Below are 18,332 nucleotides of genomic sequence, written 5' to 3'. Positions count from 1 at the left end.
AGTGCAAGTTGAGCCACGAGGCAGCCACAAGGGTGGAGGGCGCGCCCAGGGGTAGGGCATGCCCCCTACCTTGTGGGCCCCTCGGTGACCCCCTGACCTAGATCTTCCTCCTATATATTCACATATATTCCCAAACCACCAGAAGCATCCACTAAAACACTTTTCCACCGCCGCAACCTTCTGTTCCCGTGAGATCCCATCTTGGGGCCTTTTCCGGCATCCTGCCGGAGGGGTATTCGATCACGGAGGGCTTCTACATCAACTCTATTGCCCTTCCGATGAGGCGTGAGTAGTTTACCATAGACCTAAGGTCCATAGCTAGTAGCTAGATGGCTTCTTCTCTCTCTCTTTGATTCTCAATACCATGTTCTCCTCGATGTTCTTGGAGATCTATCCGATGTAATCTTCTTTTGTGGTGTGTTTGTCGAGATCCGGCGAATTGGGGATTTATGATCATCTTATCTATGAATATTATTTGAATCTTCTCTGAATTCTTATATGCATGATTTGATATCTTTGTAATTCTGTTCGAACTATCGGTTTAGTTTGGCCAATTAGATTGTTTTTTCTTGCAATGGGAGAAGTACTTAGCTTTGGGTTCAATCTTGCGGTGTCCTTTCCCAGTGACAGTAGGGACGGCAAGGCACATATTGTATAGTTGTCATTGAGGATAAAAAGATGGGGTTTACATCATATTGCTTGATTTTATTCCTCTACATCATGTCATCTTATTTAAAGCGTTACTATGTTCTTCATGAACTCAATACTCTAGATGCAGGCAGGAGTCGGTCGATGCGTGGAGTAATAGTAGTAGATGCAGGCAGGAGTCGGTCTACTTAACATGGACAAGATGCCCATATTTCATAATCATTGCCTTAGATATCGTAATAACTTTGCGCTTTTCTATCAATTGCTCGATGGTAATTTGTTCACCCACCGTATTATTTGCTATCTTGAGAGAATCCTCTTGTGAAACCTATGGCCCCCGAGTCTATTTTCCAACATATATGTTTCCAATCTACTATTTTGCAATCTTTTACTTTCCGATCTATAAACCAAAAAAACCTAAAAATATTTACTTTATCTTTTGTTTAGTTTTATCTATCTCTATCAGATCTCACTTTTGCAAGTGACCGTGAAGGGATTGACAACCCCTTTATCATGTTGGGTGCAAGTGTTTGATTGTTTGTGCAGGTATTGGTGATTTGTGCATTGTCTCCTACTGGATTGATACCTTGGTTCTCCAACTAAGGGAAATACTTATCTCTTGTTGCATCACCCTTTCCTCTTCAAGGGAAAAACCAACACAAGATCAAGAAGTAGCATGATGACCCACAAGTGTAGGGGATCTATCGTAGCCTTTTCGATAAGTAAGAGTGTCGAACCCAACGAGGAGCAGAAGGAAATGATAAGCAGTTTTCAGTAAGGTATTCTCTGCCAGCACTGAAATTATCGGTAACAGATAGTTTTGTCATAAGGTAATTTGTAACGAGTAGCAAGGAATAAAAGTAAATAAGGTGTAGCAAGATGGCCCAATCCTTTTTGTAGCAAAGGAAAAGCCTGGACAAACTCTTATATGAAGGAAAGTGCTCTCGAGGACACATGGGAATTATCGTCAAGCTAGTTTTCATCACGTTCATATGATTCGCGTTCGGTACTTTGATAATTTGATATGTGGGTGGACCGGTGCTTGCGTACTGTCCTTAATTGGACAAGCATCCCACTTATTATTAACCCCCATTGCAAGCATCCACAACTACAACAGAAGTATTAAGGTAAACCTAACCATAGCATGAAACGTATGGATCCAAATCAGCCCCTTACGAAGCAACGCATAAACTAGGGTTTAAGATTCTGTCACTCTAGCAACCCATCATCTACTTATTACTTCCCAATGCCTCCCTCTATGCCCAAACAATGGTGAAGTGTCATGTAGTCAACGTTCACATGACACCCCTAGAGGGATGACAACATACATCTCATCAAAATATCGAACGAATACCAAATTCACATGACTACTTATAGCAAGACTTCTCCCATGTCCTCGGGAACAAATTTTAACTACTCACAAAGCATATTCATGTTCATAATCATAATCAGAGGGGTATTAGTATGCATAATGGATCTGAACATATGATCTTCCACCAAGTAAACCAACTAGCATCAACTACAAGGAGTAATCAACACTACTAGCAACCCACAGGTACCAATCTGAGGTTTGGATACAAAGATTGGATACAAGAGATGAACTAGGGTTTGAGATGAGATGGTGCTAGTGAAGATGTTGATGGAGATTGACCCCCTCCCGATGAGAGGATTGTTGGTGAAGACGATGGTGATGATTTCCCCCTCCTGGAGGGAAGTTTCCCCGACAGAACAGCTCTGTCGGAGCCCTAGATTGTTTCCGCCAAGGTTCCGCCCCGTGGCGGTGGAGTTTCTTCCCGAAAGCTTGCTTATGATTTTTCTCAGACGAAAGACTTCATATAGCAGAAGATGGGCACCTGAGGCCTACCAATGGGCCCACAAGGCAGGGGGCGCGCCCAGGGGGGTAGGGCGCGCCCCCACCCTCGTGGCCAGGGTGTCGGCCCCCTCTGGTGGATTATTTCTCCAGTATTTTTTATTAATTCCAAAAATAACTTCCGTGAAGTTTTAGGACTTTTGGAGCTGTGCAGAATAGGTCTCTAATATTTGCTCCTTTTCCAGCCTAGAATTCCAGCTGCCGGCATTCCCCCTCTTCATGTAAACCTTGTAAAATAAGAGAGAAAATGCATAAGTATTGTGACTTAATGTGTAATAATAGCCCATAATGCAATAAATATCGATATAAAAGCATGATGCAAAATGGACGTATCAACTCCCCCAAGCTTAGACCTCACTTGTCCTCAAGCGAAAGCCGAAATCGAAAAATATGTCCACATGTTTAGAGATAGAGGTGTCGATAAAATAAAATACGGACATGAGGGCATCATGATCATTCTTAGAACATCAACACACACACACACACACACACATACACACACACACACACACACACACACACACATATATATATATATATATATTGTCATATGATCTCTTATGCTAAAGTAACAATTCATTCACATACTCAAGTATGAATCAGAAACTTCATTGAAAACTAACAAACTATAGTCTCGGTCATTGAAGCAATTGCAATTTATCATAACATAGGAAAGAGTTAATATAAGATCTTCTCAGCAAGTCCACATACTCAACCATCTTTTAGTCTTTCACAATTGCTAACACTCACGCGATATTTATGGTTATGAAGTTTTAATCGGACACAGAGAAAGATAGGGGCTTATAGTTTTGCCTCCCAACTTTTTACCTCAAGGGTAATGTCAACAATAATAGTTCATGAAAACCCACATCCAATTAGCCATATATATCAGGATCTTTCCAACACATTGTGCTTGCCAAAGGATAAAATGGAAAAAGGAAAGGTGAAGATCACCATGACTCTTTGCATGAAGTATAAGACAAGAATAAAATATAGGCCCTTCACAGAGGGAAGCAGAGGTTGTCATGTGCTTTTATGGTTGGATGCATGAAATCTTAATGCAAAAGAACATCACATTATATTGCCACTTGTGATATGGACCTTTATTATGCATTCCGTCGCTTTTATTTCTTCCACATCACAACATCGTATAAAGCTTATTTTCTCCACACTAATAAGTCATACATATTTAGAGAGCAATTCTTATTGCTTGCAACGATGACAACTTACTTGATGGATCTTACTCAATCCATAGGTAGATATGGTGGACTCTCATGGCAAAACTGGGTTGGATATTTGGAAGCACAAGTAGTATCTCTACTTGGTGCAAAGAAATTGGCTAGCAAGAGAGGAAAAGGCAAGCTCAACAAGTTGGATGATCCATGGCAATATAATTTATCTCAGATGTAAGAAAACATAACCCATTACGTTGTCTTACTTGTCCAACGTCAACTCTTTAGCATATCATACTTTAATGAGTGCTCACAACTATAAAAGATGTCCAAGATAGTATATTTATATGTGAACCTCTCTTTATTTATTACTTCCTATTAATTGCAACGATGACCAAAACTATGTTTGTCAACTCTCAATAATTTTTATTCATCATACTCTTTATATGTGAGCTCATTACCCTCCATAAGATCCATATGATCTCTTTATTTCTTTTTATTTCTTCTCTATTTTATTCCCTCAAGATCATAGCAAAATAATCAAGCCCTTGACTCAACACTAATCTTTATTATATATAGCTCACGGACTCGATTACATAGGAAGATCATAAAGCAAAACTCACAACTAGATCATACTAAAACTTTATTCTACTAGATCGACATATTATCAAAAGGATTGAACTAAGAAAAACGGTAAAGATAAAAGTGATGGTGATGCGATACCGGGACAGTCCCCCAAGCTTGGCAGTTTCCAAGGGGAGTGCCCATACCCATGTGTTTATGTCTCCTTCTTCGAGGGTGGTGGTGTGATATTTTTGGCGATGATGCCCCTCAGGATATGATTCTATTCTTTGAGCTTATTGACTTGCTGCTTGAGGTCCATTATTTCCTTACGGAGCTTGCCCGTGACGACTAAAGCTCCCTTCACCCAAGGATGTTGCATAGCTGCGGGAGAACAAGTAACACTCTTTTTCATATTTTCATAAGAAAGAAATCTAACATTGGAAGGGATGACCGAGTTTGGAATAGCCGAGCTTTGTGGTTCCCCCATAGTGAATCCTGCTCGGAAACGAGAAGTAACTTCTTCATCCTCCTCCATGGCATCTATCCTTTTCAAATCGGCCCCCATCTCTTCCTCAGTTGATGGCCCAAAGGGGTCAGCATTGCTGTTTGCTCTTGGCCCCGGTGTCGGATGAGACACCCGACTCTCCGCGACTGACTCTTGAGAAGACATCTTATTCTAAATCTGCAGCAGAAATAGATCGAAACAAAGACAGAAGATATTTGCGTGGTACGGTGGTCAAAACCTTCGGGAGATTATATAATGAATTTTTACCGACCAAAAGAAGTATCGTGCAAGAAAACGGAGTCCGGAGGGCACACGAGGTGCCCACGAGGCAGGGGGCGCGCCCAGGGGGGTAGGGCGCGCCCTCCACCCTCAAAGAAGCCTCGTGTCCTTTCCGGACTGCTTCTTATTTTCCTATTTTCTTAAATATTCCAAAACGGAGAAAAATTGCCATTAGAACTGTTGGAGTCGGTTTACTTACTGTACCACGTACATATTCCTTTTCGGAGTCTGAAATGTTCCAGAAAGTGTCCCTTATGTATTCCTCTGAGGTTACAGTTTCAATAACATTAGTTTCAACATTTATGGGATTACCTGAGATATATTGTTTGATTCTTTGACCGTTCACCACCTTCGGATTTGTGCCTTCGAAGTTGTTGATTTTTATGGCACCGGAACGATAGACCTCTTCGATAACGTAAGGACCTTCCCATTTAGAGAGAAGTTTGCCTGCAAAAAATCTTAAACGAGAGTTGAATAGCAACACAAAATCACCTACATTAAACTCACGCTTTTGTATCCTTTTGTCATGCCATCTTTTAACTTTTTCTTTAAACAGTTTGGCATTCTCATAGTCCTGGGTTCTCCATTCATCAAGTGAGCTAATGTCAAATAAACTCTTCTCACCAGCAAGTTTGAAACATAATTGAGCTCTTTGATGGCCCAATATGCCTTATGTTCTAATTCGAGAGGTAAGTGACATGCTTTTCCATAAACCATTTTATACGGAGACATACCCATAGGATATTTATATGCAGTTCTATAAGCCCATAATGCATCATCAAGTTTCTTGGACCAATTCTTTCTAGATCTATTAACAGTCTTTTGCAAAATTAATTTGAGCTCTCTATTACTCAATTCTACTTGACCACTAGACTGTGGATGATAAGGAGATGCAATTCTATGATTAACATCATACTGAGCAAGCATTTTACGAAAGGCACCATGAATAAAATGTGAACCACCATCAGTCGTTAAGTATCTAGGGACTCCAAACCTCGGAAAAATAACTTCTTTAAGCATCTTAATAGAGGTGTTATGATCAGCACTACTAGTTGTAATAGCTTCTACCAACTTAGTAACGTAATCAACAGCAACAAAAATATGTGTATACCCATTAGAGGAAGGAAAAGGTCCCATATAATCAAAGCCCCAAAGATCAAATGGTTCAATAACAAGTGAATAATTCATAGGCATTTCTTGACATCTACTAATATTACCAATTCTTTGACATTCATCGCAAGACAAGACAAACTTACGGGCATCCCTGAAGAGAGTAGGCCAATAAAAACCGGATTGCAATACCTTATGTGCAGTTCTATCTCCAGCATGGTGTCCTCAATAAGCTTTGGAGTGACACTTGCGTAGGATCTGTTCCTGTTCATGCTCAGGTATGCAACGTCTAATAACACAATCTACTCCTTCTTTATAAAGATGTGGGTCATCCCAGAAGTAATGTCTTAAATCATAGAAAAACTTTTCTTTTGCTGGTATGTGAAACTAGGATATGTCTACTACACAACCTTCTTCTTGTAGACGTTGTTGGGCCTCCAAGTGCAGAGGTTTGTAGGACATTAGCAAATTTCCCTCAAGTGGATGGTCTAAGGTTTATCAATCCGTGGGAGGCGCGGGATGAAGATGGTCTCTCTCAATAAACCCTGCAACCAAATAACAAAGAGTCTCTTGTGTCCCCAACACACCCAATACAATGGTAAATTGTATAGGTGCACTAGTTAGGCGAAGAGATGGTGATACAAGTGCAATATGGATGGTAGATATAGGTTTTTGTAATCTGAAAATATAAAACAGCAAGGTAACTAATGATAAAAGTGAGCGTAAACGGTATTGCAATGCGTTGAAACAAGGCCTAGGTTTCATACTTTCACTAGTAAAAGTTCCCTCAACAATAATAACATAATTGGATCATATAACTATCCCTCAACATGGAACAAAGAGTCACTCCAAAGTCACTAATATAGGAGAACAAACGAAGAGATTATGGTAGGGTACGAAACCACCTTGAAGTTATCCTTTCTGATCGATCTATTCAAGAGTCCGTAGTAAAATAACATGAAGCTATTCTTTCCGTTCAATCTATCATAGAGTTTGTACTAGAATAACACCTTAAGACACAAATCAACCAAAACCCTAATGTCACCTAGATACTCCAATGTCACCTCAAGTATTCGTGGGTATGATTATACGATATGCATCACACAATCTCAGATTCATCTATTCAAACCAACACGAAGTACTTCAAAGAGTGCCCCAAAGTTTCTACCGGAGAGTCAAGATGAAAACATGTGCCAACCCCTATGCATAGGTTCATGGCCGGAACCCGCAAGTTGATCACCAAAACATACATCAAGTGGATCAATAGAATACCCCATTGTCACCACGGGTATCCCACGCAAGACATACATCAAGTGTTCTCAAATCCTTAGAGACTCAATCAGAAACTGGCACTGGGCTCTAGGTTAATAGGTTAGTCCCAAAAATCATATAAAATAGCATATAAATGCATATAAAACATCCAAGGTTGATAATATAATAGCATGCAATAATCAAAAATTATATATATGTTGGAGATGTATCAGCATCCCAAGCTTAATTCCTGCTCGTCCTTGAGTAGGTAAATGATAAAAACAGAATTTTTGATGTGGAATGCTACCTAACATATTTATCCATGTAATTCTTTATTGTGGCAAGAATATTCAGATCCATAATATTCAAGACAAAAGTTTAATATCGACATAAAAACAATAATACTTCAAGCATACTAACTAAGCAATCATGTCTTCTCAAAATAACATGGCCAAAGAAAGCTATCCCTACAAAATCATATAGTCTGGCTCTGCTCTATCTTCAACACACAAAATATTTAAATCATGCACAACCCCGATGATAAGCCAAGCAATTGTTTCACACTTTTGATGTTCTCAAACTTTTTCAATCTTCACGCAATACATGAGTGTGAGCCATGGACATAGCACTATAGGTGGAATAGAATGGTGGTTGTGGAGAAGACAAAAAGGAGAAGATAGTCTCACATCAACTAGGCGTATCAACGGGCTATGGAGATGCCCATCAATAGATATCAATGAGAGTGAGTAGGGATTGCCATGCAACGGATGCACTAGAGCTATAAGTGTATGAAAGCTCAAAAAGAAACTAAGTGGGTGTGCATCCAACTCGCTTGCTCACGAAGACCTAGGGCATTTTGAAGAAGCCCATCATTGGAATATACAAGCCAAGTTCTATAATGAAAATTTCCCACTAGTATATGAAAGTGACAACATAAGATACTCTCTATCATGAAGATCTTGGTGCTACTTTGAAGCACAAGTGTGGTAAAAGGATAGTAACACTGTCCCTTCTCTCTTTTTCTCTCATTTTTTTATTTGGGCCTTTTTATGGCCTATTTTTTTAGTCCGGAGTCTCATCCCGACTTGTGGGGGAATCATAGTCTCCATCATCCTTTCCTCACTGGGACAATGCTCTAATAATGATCATCATCACACTTTTATTTACTTACAACTCAAGAATTACAACTCGATACTTAGAACAAGATATGACTCTATATGAATGCCTCCGGCGGTGTACCGGGATGTGCAATGACTCATGAGTGACATGTATGAAAGAATTATGAATGGTGGCTTTGCCACAAATACGATGTCAACTACATGATCATGCATAGAAATATGACAATGATGGAGCATGTCATAATAAATGGAACGGTGGAAAGTTGCATGGCAATATATCTCGGAATGGCTATGGAAATGCCATAATAGGTAGATATGGTGGCTGTTTTGAGGAAGGTAATGGTGGGTGATATGGTACCGGCGAAAATTGCACGGCACAAGAGAGGCTAGCAATGTTGGAAGGGTGAGAGTGCTTATAATCCATGGACTCAACAATAGTCATAAAGAACTCACATACTTATTGCAAAAATCTATTAGTTATCGAAACAAAGTACTACGCGCATGCTCCTAGGGGGATAGATTGGTAGGAAAAGACCATCACTCGTCCCCGACCGCCACTCATAAGGAAGACAATCAATAAATAAATCATGCTCCGACTTCATCACATAACGGTTCACCATACGTGCATGTTACGTGAATCACAAACTTTAACACAAGTATCTCTCAAATTCACAACTACTCACTAGCATGACTCTAATATTACCATCTCCATATCTCAAAATAATCATCAAGTATCAAACTTCTCATAGTATTCAATGCACTTTATATGAAAGTTTTTATTATATCCCTCTTGGATGCCCATCATACTAGGACCAGTTTCATAACCAAAGCAAACTACCATGCTGTTCTAAAGACTCTCAAAATGATATAAGTGAAGCATGAGAGTTCATTAATTTCTATAAAATAAAACCACCACCGTGCTCTAAAAAGATATAAGTGAAGCACTAGAGCAACAACAAACTACTCCGAAAGATATAAGTGAAGATCAATGAGTAGTCGAATAATTATGCAACTATACGAAGACTCTCTAACATTTACGAATTTCAGATCTTTGTATTTTATTCAAGAAGCAAGCAAAACTAAATAAAATAAAATTACGCTCCAAGCAAAACACATATCATGTGGTAAATAAAAATATAGCTCCAAGTAAAGTTACCGATGAACGAAGACGAAAGAGGGGATGCCTTCCGGGGCATCCCCAAGCTTAGGCTTTTGGTTGTCCTTCAATATTACCTTGGCGTGCCTTGGGCATACCCAAGCTTAGTCTCTTTCCACTCCTTATTCCATAGTCCATCGAATCTTTACCCAAAACTTGAAAACTTCACAACAGAAAACTTAACAGAAAACTCGTAAGCTCCGTTAGTATAAGAAAATAAATCACCACTTAGGTACTGTTGTGAACTCATTATAAATTCATATTGGTGTAATATCAACTGTATTACAACTTATCTATGGTTCATACCCTCCGATACTAATCATAGATTCATCAAAATAAGCAAACAACACAATAAAAACAGAATCTGTCAAAAACAGAACAGTCTGTAGTAATCTGGATCAAACGTATACTTATGGAACCCAAAAAATTCTAAAATAAATTTCTGGACCTGAGGAATTTATCTATTAATCAACTGCAAAAATAATTAACTAAATAGCACTCTCCAGTAAAAGATGGAAGCAAATCTCGTGAGCACTAAAGTTTCTGTTTTTTACAGCATGATCACAAAGACTTTCCCCAAGTTTTCCCGAAGGTTCTACTTGGCACAAACACTAATTAAAACATAAAACCACATCTAAACAGAGGATATATGAATTATTTATTACTAAACAGGAGAAAAAAGCAACGAACAAAAATAAAAATTGGGTTGCCTCCCAACAAGCGCTATCGTTTAACGCCCCTAACTAGGCATGATGATTTCAATGATGCTCACATAAAGGATAAGAATTGGAACATAAAGAGAGCATCATGAAGAATATGACTAGCACATTTAATTCTAACCCTCTTCCTATGCATAGGGATTTTGTGATTAAACAACTTATGGTAACAATAATCAACTAGCATAGGAGGGCAAAACAAGCATAACTTCAGAACTTTAAGCACATAGAGAGGAAACTTTATATTATTGCAATTCCTACAAGCATATATTACTCCCTCATAATAATTTTCAGTAGCATCATGAATGAATTCAACAATATAACCAGCACCTAAAGCATTCTTTTCATGATCTACAAGCATAGAGAATTTATTATTCTGTACATAAGCAAAATTCTTCGCAATCGGGATAGTGGGAGTATCATAAGAGACTCGAATACTATAAATTGTTTCCACACTAAAAGATTAATGTTCAGAAAAAGGGTAACAATAATCATGACAAGTTTTATAAATATAATCATCACTACTTTTTATAGCATATGTATCATCACAATAATCATCATAAGTAGCAACTTTGTTCTCAACATAATCAATTGAAACCTCTTCCAAGATAGTGGAATCTTTACTAAATAAAGTCATGACCTCTCCAAATCCAATTTCATAATTATCACAATAAGATTCAACAGCCTCCAAAATAGTGGGATCATTACTTCCTAAAGTTGACACTCTTCCAAACCCACTTTCATCAATATAATCCTCATAAGTAGGAGGCATGCTATCATCATAATAAATTTGCATATCAAAACTTGGGAGGCTACAATTATCATCTTCTTTAAACATAGCTTCCCCAAGCTTGGGACTAACATTAATTGCAGAAAATACATTCTCAAAAACATCATCTTCATCAAACATAGCATCCCAAAGCTTGGGCCTTTTCATATCATAAGCATAGTCACTCTCATCATTAATAGTATGGATAGCACCGATAGTATAGCAATTATCATCATCACAATGAGTAGTAGGAGCAACATCATTTGGGAGGGATACCTTTCTACCTTTGCTTCTCCGTCTTTTCTTTTTCTTCTTCACATCATGTGTGGGTTCAATCCTCTTTTTGGAGCTCCTTATTAATGAGATTGGTTGAATAGAAGGCTCCTCCTCGTTACCTGATTCATCATAAGAAATAATAGGAGGATATTGGGAAGTCTCTTCCCTTTCATTAGTATTATCTTCATCTTCTATTTGTTTTATTTTCTTTATGTAATTGGCAATATAAGGATTTTCAATGCAGTTCACCGCACGATACATATAAATTTCTTCTAGATCAATATCGAGGAATTTCTCGAGATTATATTCTGGAATAATCTTAGTTTGATGTTTCATTTCTTAATAACCCAAAAAGCAAACTAAGTTCATTATGATGTGCAAGGGAAATCAAGTCATCACAATTTTTGGACACGATTTGATCATGAAACAATTTGCATTTGATATTTAAATGACCATGTTCATTGCAAAGTTCATAAGTATGGCTAAGAAATTTTAAATTTTCAGCACTAACATTTAGCCTTTCTTGCAACCATTTAGTTTCTAAATGCTTATGCCTCTTGCAATATCTATCTTCCCTATTTGGTGTGTACTTGCAAACCCAATGCACTCCACAAAAATTGACATGTTTACAGGAGACATTTTCATCATAACTAGTGCAATCATCATTAGTACTATGGATATTCAAGGAGTTCATACTAACAACATTGCAATCATGCTCATCATTCAAAGATTTAGTGCCAAACATTTTAATGCATTATTCTTCTAACACTTTGGCACAATTTCCCTTCCCATCATACTCACGAAAGATATTAAAAAGATGAAGCCTATGAGATAAACTCAATTCCATTTTTTAGCTTTCTTTTATAAACTAAACTAGTGCTAAAACAAGAAACAAAAAGATTTGATTGCAAGATCTAAAGATATACCTTCAAGCGCTAACCTCCCCGGAAACGGCGCCAGAAAAGAGCTTGATGTCTACTACACAACCTTCTTCTTGTAGACGTTGTTGGGCCTCCAAGTGTAGAGGTTTGTAGGACAGTAGCAAATTTATCTCAAGTGGATGACCTAAGGTTTATCAATCTGTGGGAGCCATAGGATGAAGATGGTCTCTCTCAAGCAACCCTACAACCAAATAACAAAGATTCTCTTGTGTCCCCAACACACATAATACAATGGTAAATTGTATAGGTGCACTAGTTCGGCGAAGAGATGGTGATACAAGTGCAATATGGATGGTAGATATAGGTTTTTGTAATCTGAAAATATAAAAACAGCAAGGTAACTAATGATAAAAGTGAGCGTAAATGGTATTGCAATGCGTTGGAACAAGGCCTAGGGTTCATACTTTCACTAGTGCAAGTTCCCTCAACAATAATAACATAATTGGATCATATAACTATCCCTCAACATGCAACAAAGAGTCACTCCAAAGTCACTAATAGAGGAGAACAAACAAAGAGATTATGGTAGGGTACGAAACCACCTTGAAGTTATCCTTTCTAATCGATCTGTTCAAGAGTCCGTAGTAAAATAACATGAAGCTATTCTTTCCGTTCAATCTATCATAGAGTTCGTACTAGAATAACACCTTAAGACACAAATCAACCAAATCCCTAATGTCACCTAGATACTCCAATGTCACCTCAAGTATCCGTGGGTATGATTATACGATATGCATCACACAATCTCAGATTCATCTATTCAAACCAACACAAAGTACTTCAAAGAGTGCCCCAAAAAACGTGTGGCAACCCCTATGCATAGGTTCATGGGCGGAACCCGCAAGTTGATCACCAAAACATACATCAAGTGGATCAATAGAATACCCCATTTTCACCACGGGTATCCCACGCAAGACATACATCAAGTGTTCTCAAATCCTTAAAGACTCAATCCGATAAGATAACTTCAAAGGGAAAACTCAATTCATCACAAGAGAGTAGAGGGGGAGAAACATCATAATATCCAACTATAATAGCAAAGCTCGCGATACATCAAGATCGTATCACCTCAAGAACACGAGAGAGAGATCAAACACATAGCTACTGGTACATACCCTCAGCCCCGAAGGTGAACTCTTCCCTCCTCATCATGGAGAGCGCCAGGATGATGAAGATGCCCATCGGTGAGGGTTCGCCCCTCCGGCAGGGTGCCGGAACAGGGTCCCGATTGGTTTTTGGTGGCTACAGAGGCTTGCGGAGGCAGAACTCCCGATCTATTCTGCTCTCCGAAGTTTTTAGGGTATATGGGTATATATATAGGAGGAAGAAGTACGTCGGTGGATCTCCGGGTTGTCCACGTGGCAGGGGGCGCGCCCAGGGGGGTGGGCACGCCCCCCACCCTCGTGGGCAGCCCGGGACTCTCCTGATCCATCCCCGATACTCCGTGGGCTTCTTTTGGTCCAAAAATAAGTTCCGTGAAGTTTCAGGTCAATTGGACTCCGTTTGATTTTCCTTTTCTGTGATACTCTAAAACAAGGAAAAAATAGAAACTGGCACTGGGCTCTAGGATAATAGGTTAGTCCCAAAAATCATAGCATATAAATGCATATAAAACATCCAAGGTTGATAATATAATAGCATGGAACAATCAAAAATTATAGATACGTTGGAGACGTATCACTAGGTGGTATGTAATTAGCATAATCAGCATACCATGGAGTAGTGCGAGAAGCATTTATGTCAGCTAATTGTTCATCGGGAAAGCTATCATGAATAGGTAGTGGGTCATCAAGAACATTCTCTAACCTAGACTAGTTGTCTGCAACGGGATTCTCAGCTCCCTTTCTATCAATAATATGCAAATCAAATTCTTGTAGCAACAGAACCCATCTAATAAGTCTAGGTTTAGCATCTTTCTTTTCCATAAGATATTTAATAGCAGCATGATCAGTGTGAACAGTTACTTTAGAATCAACAATATAAGGTATGAACTTATCACAAGAAAATACAACTGTTAAAAATTCTTTTTCAGTAGTAGCATAATTTCTTTGGGCACTGTCTAGAGTTTTACTAGCATATTGGATAACATTTAATTTCTTATCAACTCTTTGTCCTAGAATAACCCCTACAGCATAATCACTAGCATCACACATAATTTCAAATGGTAAATTCCAATCAGGAGGTTGAATAATAGGTGCAGAAACCAAAGCTTTCTTAAGTATTTCAAATGCTTCTACACAGTCATCATCAAAGACAAAAGGGACATCTTTTTGTAAGAGATTAGTCAGAGGCCGAGAGATTTTAGAGAAGTCCTTAATGAACCTCCTATAAAAACCGGCATGACCAAGGAAACTTCTTATACCTTTAATGTCCTTAGGACATGGCATCTTTTCAATAGCATCAACTTTAGCTTTATCAACTTCAATGCCTCTTTCAGAAATTTTATGCCCCAAGACAATACCTTCATTAACCATAAAGTGGCACTTCTCCCAATTCAAGACAAGATTAGTTTCTTCACATCTCTGCAAAACTCGATCAAGGTTGCTTAAGCAGTCATCAAAAGAAGTTCCGTAAACGGAGAAATCATCCATGAAAACCTCAACAATCTTTTCATAAAAGTCAGAGAATATAGCAGTCATACATCTTTGAAAAGTAGCACGTGCACTACATAAACCAAAAGTCATACGTCTATAAGCAAAGGTACCGAAAGGGCAAGTAAAACTTGTCTTTTCTTGATCCTCTTTTGACACAGGTATTTGAGATAAACCAGAATAACCATCTAGAAAGCAAAAATGTGTATGCTTGGATAATCTTTCTAGCATTTGATTAATAAAAGGTAAGGGGTAATGATCATTTTTAGTGGCTTTATTTAATTTGCAGAAATCAATTACCATTCTATAACCTATAACAATTCTTTGTGGGATCAATTCATCTTTATCATTAGGAACAACAGTAATACCTCCCTTCTTAGGGACACAATGGACATGACTTACCCACTAACTATCAGCAATGGTATAAATTATACCTGCCTCAAGAAGCTTTAGTATTTCTTTTCTTACCACTTCTTTCATCTTAGGATTTAACCATCATTGGTGATCAACAACCGGTTAAGCATCCTTCTCCAATTTTATTTTGTGCTGGCATAGAGTGGGACTAATGCCCTTAAGATCATCAAGAGTATATCCAATAGCAGCACAGTGCTTCTTCGGAGTTTTCAATAATTTCTTTTCTTCATGCTCTGAAAGGTTAGCACTAATAATATCAGGACATATCTCTTTCTCATCAAGATAAGCATATTTGAGAGTATCAGGTAAAGGTTTAAGCTCAAACACAAGATCGCCCTTAGGTGGAGGGGGATCCCCTAGGATTTCAACAGGCAAGTTGTGTTTCAGAATAGGTCCCTGTTTAAAGAATACTTCATCTATTTCCCTTCTTTCATTCATAAACATATCATTTTCATGTTCTAGCAAATATTGTTCTAAAGGATCAGTAGGAGGCACGGCAATAGAAGCAAGACCAATAATTTCACCTTTACTAGGCAATTCTTTATCATGGGGTTGTCTACAAAATTTATCAAAATTAAAATCATGGGACATATCCCCCAAACCAACAGAAACAATATCCTTATTGCAGTCTATCTTAGCATTAACAGTATTCAAGAAGGGTCTACCAAATATAATGGGACAAAAGTTATCTTGTGGGGAACTAAGAACAAGAAAATCAGTAGGGTATTTAACTTTCCCACACAAGACTTCAACATCTCTAACAATCCCAACTGGTGAAATAGTATCTCTATTGGCAAGCTTGATTGTAACATCAATCTCTTCTATCTCAGCAGGTGCAATATCATGCATAATTTCTTTGTATAAGGAATGAGGTATTGCACTTGCACTAGCACCCATATCACATAAGCCATGATAGCAATGATCTCCTATTTTAATATAAATAACAGGCATACCTACAACAGGTCTATGTTTATTTTTAGTATCAGGTCTAGCAATTCTAGCAGCTTCATCACAGAAGTAAATAACATGCCCATCGATATTATCGGCCAAGAGATATTTAACCATGGCAACACTAGGTTCAACTTTAATTTGCTCAGGGGGTTTGGGTGTCATAATATTACTTTTGTTGACCACAGCTGAAGCTTTAGCATGATCCTTTATTCTAACAGGGAAAGGTGGTTTCTCAATATAAGCAGTAGGAACAACAGGATCATTATAAGTGATAGTCTTTTCTTCAACTTTAATAGGTGCAACTAATTTTACTTCAATGGGGGGATTATATTTAAACCACTTCTCCTTAGGGAGATCAACATGAGTAGCAAAGGATTCACAGAAAGAAGCTACTATCTCAGAATCAAGTCCATATTTAGTGCTAAATTCACAGAAAACATCGGTATCCATGAAAGATTTAACACAATCAAACTTAGGTGTTATACCTGACTCCTTACCTTCGTCGAGGTTCCAATCTTCAGAGTTGCGTTTAATTATTTCCAATAAATCCCATTTGAATTCAATAGTCTTCATCATAAAAGATCCAGCACAAGAAGTATCGAGCATGGAGTGATTACTAAGAGAAAGCCGAGCATAATTTTTTTGAATAATCATTTCTTTTGAGAGCTCATGATTGGGGCATGAATATGACATTGACTTAAGCCTCCCCAAGCTTGAGCGATGCTTTCTCCTTCGCGAGGCCAAAAATTATATATATAATTACGATCACGATGAACAAGATGCATAGGATAAAACTTCTGATGAAATTCCAATTTCAATCGTTTGTAATTCCATGATCCAATGTCATCACATAGCCTAAACCATGTCAATGCATCTACCTTCAAAGATAAAGGGAAGACCTTCTTCTTGATAACATCATCGGGCATACCTGCAAGCTTAAATAATCCACAAACTTCATCCACATAGATTAAGTGTAAATCGGGATGCAATGTTCCATCTCCTGCAAAAGGATTAGCTAGCAGTTTCTCTATCATACCCGAAGTAATTTCAAAGTAAACATTTTCAGTAGGTTCAGTAGGTTGAGGAGCAACTCTTTGCTCTACTAGTCAGGGTGAAGATACCCCGAACAAGCCCCTCAAAGGATTATGTTCCATAGTAACAAGTGACAGTAAATTTCAGCACACTATATAAATTTTTCCTTACCAAATTCCACCTACCAAAGGCGCTTCACTCCCCAGCTCTGACGCCTGGATAATTAGGCTACAGTAATCCCCCGTTAATGATGCCACGTCACCATGCTTACTGTTGATAAATTGCGTTGGTTCGAAACCGGTTCAAATTTCAAAATCAATTAAAGTCCAAAATTCAAATTTCTCAAACCTGCAAAATAAAATGCTCAAAATGTGGCAAAATTTCTATAACCAATTATGGTGCTAACCCAACATTTATGTAAAAGTATTTAAGTGCTCTTTTGTGAATAAAACAGTGACTAAAACATTTTATTAAAACCATTAAATAATAAACAAATACAAACCTATTTTATTATTGTGCCAAATTAGTTATGGAAGTAGCCTATACAGTAATACTAATTTTAGGGCTATGTTTATATTTTAGAAAACTAAAAATAAATAAATAAAAGGAAACTTGATTGAAAACAGAAACTAAAAGGAAAACAAAACAGTAAAAGAAAATTAAGAAAAACACAATACAAAAAAAAAGAACACCCCTCCCCCCTCATTGGGCTTTAGCCCAGTCGACCGGCCCGCCTCCCACCACTTAACCTCCCCGCACCCCGTAACCTAGATCGAACCCCCACTCCCCATCGCACGTTCCCCTCTCCTCCCTCACTCCCCCTCGATCCGGATCGGGCCCCGACCCCGGTGCCCACCTCGCCGTCGGCGTCTCCCGACGTCGCCCCGCCTTTGCCGCCTCGACCCCGTCGCACCCCTCTCTCCTCTCTCCTCTAGATCTGGAGACAGCCGCGCCCCGACCCCGCCGACG

This window comes from Triticum dicoccoides, chromosome 6A, assembly GCF_002162155.2.
Source record: "Triticum dicoccoides isolate Atlit2015 ecotype Zavitan chromosome 6A, WEW_v2.0, whole genome shotgun sequence".
Classification (NCBI taxonomy): Eukaryota; Viridiplantae; Streptophyta; class Magnoliopsida; order Poales; family Poaceae; genus Triticum; species Triticum dicoccoides.
The sequence above is the reverse complement of the archived record's forward strand: the minus strand, read 5'-3'. Positions refer to the sequence as shown.